Source organism: Aristolochia californica, unplaced genomic scaffold (assembly GCF_029961685.1).
Source record: "Aristolochia californica isolate CCGP_79_NKW_82.1479 unplaced genomic scaffold, dmAriCali1.0.hap1 SCAF_3, whole genome shotgun sequence".
NCBI lineage: Eukaryota > Viridiplantae > Streptophyta > Magnoliopsida > Piperales > Aristolochiaceae > Aristolochia > Aristolochia californica.
The window spans coordinates 41,873,338-41,882,132 of record NW_027181992.1 but is presented as its reverse complement, the minus strand read 5'-3'; positions in this window follow the sequence as shown (position 1 = coordinate 41,882,132).

Sequence of the window (8,795 nt, the reverse complement as noted above, 5' to 3'; positions counted from 1 at the left end):
ACCCTACCTATATCAAAGCCAATCCTCATTTCATCCACACATAGTGGTGCAAGATGGAGGTAGGTAGTTTATGATGGTGAAACAACAAAGCAGCAAGTGACTGCAACAATCGATGAGCATCGAATGAGGATAGCTCAGCCAAAACTCAAAGTTTGAGTTTTCCAATGCTTTTGTTTTCATTGCAGCAATTTTTAATTGTCTGATACAATCTGATCTATCTGGGTACTTCTTGCTTTAATTTTGCTGTATAATTTACAAAATCCCTTAAGAATTAGAAACAAAATGATGTAGGTAACAAGTTCATAGATGCCAAAACAGGCCATGTGAGTAATTGTTTCATAAAGGTATAACTAGAGATCAGATGATGCAAAATGGCCATAAGACTTCTTCTCTTATTTTGGAAGAATAAAAGATGTTATGTCAAAAATAGAATTGGAAATATTATCTTATGAACATTTTGCTTCTCTTAGTTATATACCTTCAACTATATGTTGGCCTAGGTGACTTTTAAAAAAGGGGCTGAATTGAGAATATAAAATAAAAATCGAGTGCTCTATGTGTAAAATGATTTCAAAGATTTTAAGTGAAAATACATACACCACAACGAGATCAAGATTTTCTTTTTTTTTAATGCTCTCCTAGTAATAATCACTACCCAAGAACCCTTGAAAATTTTCACTAATATGTTCTATTAGTTGAAATTACATGTAAAGAGATTTTGGCTCTCTTTGAACATGCCGCGAATGCTACTTGGGAAGATATGGAGACGTTCGGCAAGCCTACCCTACCTTCGAGCTTGAGGACATGCTCGTTCTCCAAGGGGGTGTAATATTATGAACTCAATAGCAAACCGAGTCATTTAGAGGCATCGTGGCTGAGTCAATTACTTAGTTAACTTAGTTGTTAAGTTACTTAGTCAGTAAGTTAAGTCAATTACTTAGTCATTAAGTTACCTAGTTGTTAAGTTACTTAGTTATTAAGTTAAGTCAATAAGTTCATTTACTTTTCAAGTTGAATGTCGTGGAGGGTCATATATGTAATTTTGTACTCATGAATCCTACTAATGGGTGGAAAGGAATGGGAAAAAGGAAGTATTGATTTTAGAGTAAACAAGGGATTTTGAGTTCTCCTAATCGAGCTCAGGGGTGTGCGTTCTCCTCAACAAACCTAGGCTCACAAACTTCCCTTCGGCTTGATTTCTTCTCTTATCTACTTCTTCCCTATGAATCATAGTGTTAGATCTGGGACCGTAACATCTGGGCATAGGGGAACATCAATTGACTGTGGTCGAGGCCATGAAAGAAATTATAGAGGAGGATGAAGAAGAGCTGGAGGGAATGGTTTTGTCAGAACAGACGGCAGGGCATGCACCCATTGTGGGAAATATAGTGACACTATAGATCAATGTTTTAAAATCCATCACATACCGGATTAGGTTAAGGCTAATCAAACCTCAGTAAGTGATACAAAGGAGGACCAGTCTACCCCATCAATAGAAAAGAAAACCTTTACCGATGATGAGTATGAGTTATTCCAGAAAAATAAAACACTGATGGCTCTCATCCAAGTTCCTCCTCAACTGCTGTTGCCACCACCTCTTCAACTCTCTGCCACTTCCTCCTCTTCATCTTGGATAATTGACTCAGAGGCCTTTGAACATCTCATAGGTAACAAAAAACTACTCCACTCAGTTTCTCCTTGTCTCTCGAATAAACTTGTTACCATAGCTGACGGCTCCCAAACTAAAGTGTTTGGAAAAGGATCCACCTTTGTTACACCATTACTTTCACTCACTGATATTCTTTTTTTTCCTACGTTTCCCTTGAATCTTTTATCTTTTAGTCAGCTAACACAATATTTTAATTGCTCAATTACCTTCTCACCCACTTCTTGTGTGTTTAAGGATCTTATAATAAAGCAGGTGATTGGTGGAGGCAGTGAACAAGGGGGGCTCTACTACCTGGACGTGCCTGCTATCTCAAGCAAGGAAATTGAGACAAGTCTATGGAAAAATCGATTGGGACATCCATCCGCACAATCAATTCATCTTCTTTTTCCTACCTTTAAGGATAGGTCAAGTTTAAATTGTGAAGTGTGTCAACTGAGCAAACACCAGAGGACCACATGGTCACCTCGTCCAGAACTTAAAAGTGTTGCTCCTTTTTCATTGAATCACACAGATGCATGGGGACCCTTGAATGTCTCAAATATTTCCTGAGTCAAGTACTTTATTACCTTTATTGATGATTTTACTCATAGCACATGGATATTTCTTTTGAAAGAGTGATCTAAAATACCATCCATATTTAAATCCTTTCATGCTATGGTTGTCACTCAATTTGGTCAGAAAATCAAAGTACTTAGGTTTGATAATGCCAAAGAATATACTTCCAGAGATCTTGAATGACATTATCTATCAAATATTTTGTGCCTATACCCTCCAATAAAATGGTGTAGTAGAATAGAAGAACCATCACCTTCTTGAGGTAGCTCGCAACTTATTGTATACCATGAAAGTCCCATTATTTTATTGGCTATATACCATCCTTACTGCAAGCTTTCTTATAATAGGCCACCCTCTTCCGTTCTCGGTCATAAATCCCTATATTCCTTATTGTTTCCATGTGGTGATCCCTTTTTGCTTCCCTTGAAAGTCTTCGATTGTACATGCTTTGTTCATATTACCTCCCCACAACATAGTAAACTTGATCCAAAATCTGTCAAGTGTATCTTCTTAGGATACTCTCTCATGCAGAAGGGTTATATTTCCTACAATCCCATTCTCCAAAGGTTACTTGTGTCCTGAGATGTAACTTTTTTTGAAGACTCTTCATACGACTCTGACAATGCTCCTCTAGGTCTCTCTTTTGTACCCGCCTCACCTCGATCGGTTGTGCCATGTGCTATGAAAACTGTTCAACCCCGTGAAGCACTAGTTGACGCCACACCTACAGAGTTTGTGGATCCCATCGAGGTAAGTCCATCTTCTCCTATTCCTTTTGGACCATAATATGATACTTTTTTTGAAAACTCTTCATACTCGTTGCCTTGGCAGAAGATGAGAAGTCGGGACCAACAAGTTTCGATCTGAATTTGCTTCAACAGGATGTGGCCACTTATAGTGGTGCTATTGACGGAATGGAGGTTCCCTTCGTGGTTGTTGCGTGTGGTAACATAATCAGGTATGGAATTGTTGTTAAAAAAATTATTCCTGTGGAGCGTGCAATTCACATATTTGTTGAAATGCTCCTCTCTGACCATGAACCTAATGCCATGGATGCAGCATGGCTTACAAATGGGAAATACAAATCATAACATTGACAACGGGGATAACTCAGGTGCAAATGGGGTACCTAAGGTGGTTCCATTCAGACCCACAGTTGCAACATATAATATTCTAATGAAGGAAATGGACGAGGCATTGTAGTTGTTCGATGAAATGCCTGAAAGAAATGTTGTTTCAGGAAATTATATTATGGATGATTATGACATGTGTGTTGATGTTGATGTGGGCAATACATTGTTTCACAGGTACACTGAATGTGGTGAGGTTGTGGTTGTGCAATGGCAGATTTTACAGTTGCTTTATCATGCCATCTTATTTAACCTGTATGCATCACGGTATTCATGGGATGATAGCTCACTAGTCAGGAAATTCCTGAGAGACTATGGGTCAGAGCAGCCACCAGGTTATATGATAGGAATCCTAAAAATTGTGAGGGGCGATAGAGCTGTAATTTGGAGAGTTACTAGTAGCATTAATTCTGCACATGGGTATGACCAATTGGTAGAGAGGATTGCATAGATTTCTTATGGTGATGCTGCTATAGAGCGAGTGGTTGGGTTGAGTGCTAGATTTACTTAGGTTTTTCATAGTGATGCAATTTCTAGATTTGAGGAGCACTTGCAAATTTTGGAGTTGTTTGATATTGTCCTTTTGACTTCTGTCTACAAACCAGTGTTGACCATACAATCAATTCTAAAAGAGTATAACCTACGTGGTGCACATATTTCTCTAAGTACCTTGACAACATGGGAGCGCAACAACCAACAAAGTTTTCCCACCCAACAATTTTATAATGACCCGTTCACTCCAAACTCTGCCAACAAACCAAAGATGTGGACTAGTATGATTTCTAGGTATGCTCAGAATAGGCCACCTGAAGTGGCTATTGGGTTCTTCAAAAAAATGATGTTTGTCGGTGTTAAGCTAGATGGTGTTGCTGTTATTTCAGTCCTCTCAGCTTGTGCCCAGTTGAAGGTGTTAGATATTGGTTTGTGGATTCATGACTTGGTTAATAGCGACTATATTCCTATGAGTAGCAAGTTGGTCGTGACCTTAGTTGACATGTATGCCAAATGTCAAGAAATCAAAGCTGCTCATTTTGTTTTTGATAACATGGACCAGCAAGTTCTGCCAGCATGGAATGCTCGCCTTTAGGCCCGTCTCATTGCTAAAGGCTATAAGTAGTGTTATGGGAACAATTATGAGGAAAAATTCTCTCCAGTGGCCAAAATGAATTCGATATGTATTTTATTATCTCTTGCTGCTAATTTTTCCTAGCTGATCTATTTGCTTGATGTGAAAAATGATTTTATCAAAGGGGATATAAAGGAAGAAATTTATATGCAACAACCACCTGGTTTTGTGGTTGAGGGAGAGTCGGTATGTCAAATGAAGAAATCCATTTATGGTCTGAAACAGTCTGCTCGTGCATGGTTTCATAAATTTAACCAAGCACTGATACAGGCTGAATTTCACAGTTGTTCTATAGATCACTCCATGTTTCTTAAAGACACACCTAAAGGCAAAGTGATTTTGGCCATATATGTTGAGGATATTGTCTTAACCAACAGTGATCTCGAGGGCATTCAGGAAACCAAGGAAAAGATATGTGAAAAATTCAAGACAAAAGATCGTGGACTACTTAAATACTTTCTGGGTATTGAAGTACTACAATTCAAACATGGGATTATACTATCTCAAAGGAAGTATGTCCTTGATCTACTTGAGGAGACAAGAATGATGGGGTGTATACTAGCAATAACTCCTATGGATTCCAATACAAAATTGTTTGCAGGCATTGGAGAAGAAGTGGATATAAAAAAATATCAAAGACTTGTGGGAAAACTCATTTATCTCAGTGTAACTGTTATGGTCCCCGATCTGACACGATGATTCGTAGGGAGGAAGAAGAGAAAGACGAAAATCAAGCCGAAGGGAAGCTTGAAAACCCTAGGTTCTTTGAGGAGAACGCACACCCTGAGCTCGTTGAGGAGAACTCAAAACCCTTGTTTACTCTAAATCAATGTTTGTCTTTCTCATTACTCTTACCCCTTAAATAAGGTCCACCCTTACAAGATTTAAGATAAAATATTACAAAAATGCCCCTATAGATAAAATATTACAAACATACCCCTATGGCCTATTAATCCTTTAACTGAAATAAAATAAAGTAAATTAAAAATAATAATTAATTAGACTGTAAATAAAATAATAATGTTATTGCATGCATAGCATTACACCCCCCTGGGACAAAGAGCTTATCCTCAAGTTCAAAGGTAGGGTCTGCTTACCGATGTTTCCACCTGGTCCTAAGTAGCATCCGCGGTATCTGGGTTAGCCCTTTGGACGACAAAACTAAAGCATTCTACCAGAGAAGCAATTTTTGTTTTTTGCCGACACTGCCAACATCAGTTGTTGTAGCATACCCCAATATAGATAAGCAACCAAACAACAAGTTGAACTATCACCTACTCCAAACTGGCAGCTTTTGCTTTGATATTAACAACCCTTGTGTGATCTGTCCCAACGTTTGCCTCATGGGCAAAATGCAGCATGTCCCCAACCAAAGTATGTTGGAGGTCTGACTTGTCAGCAACAATGTTGCTCAAATTGGGCTAAGAAGTTGGTGAAAAGATTACCCAAGGATGTAGATAAATGTGTGCTCCATTTGTAGAGAAAGCATTCATTATACTGGTCATTATCATGTTGACCATAAGTTTCCTTTTAGCTCCCTTACCAACCTCCCCCAAATAGAAAGAGTTTTGCCCCAAATAGAAGCAGGAACAACATCCTCATTCAGCGTCTTCACCGCACCAGGAATTGCAACAGGTAGACCTAAGCCCATTACAGAAGGGTCCACCCCAACAACAGCTAAATTCCTGGATACACCAAGAATTTGTAATGTTGTTTGCTCTGCAACATTTTTCTCTACATAAATCACAACATTATGTCGACAGACATGCTCCACAGAAATCACAACATAGAATGCTTGCAGCCTACAAACCCACATGCCAACATGGGCTGGAAAACCAGCAGCGTCGTCTAAGTATCCATGATGATCCAAACCCAGAACCACGGCTGTCAAAGACCAAAAAAATTTCTGGACTATCTACTTTATTACAGCCAAACAACTATCAAGATTTCCAGAATTAACCGCACCTTTGTCATTCTGCACTGCCACTGGTTTCAGCACTGGTTGCTGGCTGGCTAGCAACAATATTTTTTGCACTGCAACAGCAACACTGTGTCCTTAGCTGTCTAGCAGCAATGTGTGCTGCACTGTGACATCAGCACTGTGTCCTTGGGTGTCTAGCAACAATGTTTTTTGGAACGCCACAACAGCACTGTGTTCTACATTGGCATCGCAGACATCATTTGGTGGAAGAACCCATTAGTCTCCCCATTATTTCTCACTTCGGCCGCCCAACAATTTCCAACAAGTATAATAGTCCCATTTTCAACATAACCTCTGATTATATAATTCCATAACTCCCCCTCTATTGTAGGCATTTCGACCAGTATAGGATGAGCCCACTGCAAGTGATTGGGTATCTGAACTGTGAGCAGATTGACCTTCAATTCTGCTGGAACAGAGTTACCATCCATACTGCTGGAACAGAGTTCAGTGCTGAAAAAAAATGATTGTATTCCTCCCACATTTTGCATGTACCGCCATCAACATAGCCCCATTATCCTGGTTGGCAGCATCTAGTGCGCCATTGGCAGCACCCAGATTTGCCACCGATGAAAGAAAGTCCTGACTCTCAATTTCATTTTCTGCTATTTTGCACCTTTCCTCACTGCAACAGCAACAACTATTTTAAATTTCAGCACTAATTTCTACAGTGTCACAGCAGCAGCACAATTTTTTTTGTGGAAGAACCCAAGTGTTGCAAAACCAGCAGCTTCCTCCTATGTCCTCTGCACATCCATTGGTGAAGGAAATGCAGTGTCACCAACAGTCTCTTGTTCAATTGGAGGACCCAAGTTTGCCACAGTTGACATTAAGTCAGTTGTTCCAAAAAGAAGAAGAACACATGTTGCAGCAAAATCCTTTCTCTCAGGTTGCGTTGCATTTGCTGATGTGTGGCACCTTTCTTCACTACAACAACAGGAGCACCACCGAACAACATAACTGGTAAATCATTTTGAAAATGTGGTTCAGTACTATTTTGTGCACTATTAAAACAACTCTGTATAATCCAGCAATGCATTGGATTGAACTGGAACAATAGGTGAAACTTCTACAAAATCCATGTACTAGTTTTTCTGTTAAACTTGGTGCAGTAGCCTGCATAACCTACTGAGACCGGATTCGTTGTCTGAGATCCATCAGGTTTGTTCTAGCTCCATCAATTTCATTAATACTAGCATAACCCCAATAAGAAGAGATGCCATGAAAGAACTAACAATAGGAGTTTTCTCATTTGCATTATATACATCTAGCTGCCTTTGTGGACCTCTGAATTTTGCATATGCATTAGACCCAGTAAGTGAAGACAATGCTAACGTACCCCCAACACTTCTCTCCATCTCTCGGCACTGTGAAATGGTACTTCTGTCCATCCATATAGGTGACTCTTCGGTGTGAAAAAAATCACTCAACTGGGTTAAAAGAGCCATTTCTGGATTTAAAGAACTCAATGTAGTGGAACTTTCTTTCTTCCAATAAACACTGCCATGCCGATGGCCTAAATATGGACCTATCAGTTTTCTAGTTTCCAACTTATGTTCACATATCTGAACAGCAGTAAACACTGCAACAAGTTCTTTATTCTCATGAGCTATAGATGCAACCTGTGATTCATTTTCATTTTCTACATATTCCAAGTGCTGCTCATCTGCATCACTTCTAACAGGTTTTATTTTTTTTCTGTTGAGCCCATTTTTGCATTGCCATACAGTAGCAAATTTAAAAATTGGAAGTGTCTCTCTTGGTTGAAGAATTTTTACAAATAGTGGCTGTGCAGCATACAAATCATCCAAAAAATTAAACACAAAGTTATGAGATGGATTGTTACTGCTGGAAAAATGACCAAGAACATACACACTGTTACTGTGTTCATCCACAACGATAGAATTCGTCCCTTGCCCCTGTTCAACGAATAATATTTTGATGCTAGACATAGCTAAGGCCCTCTGCTACTTGAATTTTAATATGGCCATTATTCACTTTGGTGTTGCCGACCAATCAACAACATCACGTTGAGGCGTTAATTCGAACAACTCCCAAGCATTAGGAGCCCCATTGGAGCATGTAGAATTAGGTTCATATACAGAGAGGGTTGCACGCTCCACTGTAAGAAAGTGTGGAACAGCAATATCATACCTGATTATGAGCCCAACAAGAATTCCATCTATAACACCATTATTAGGGGCCTCATCTATTTGAAGCCGTTTCAAATCAAAATCCTCTGGACGAGACCTCTCATCTTCCACCAGGGCCACAATTTCTACTTCGAAATTGAAATCTTTGGATATTTTTGCTTGTCGGTTTGCATAACCCATC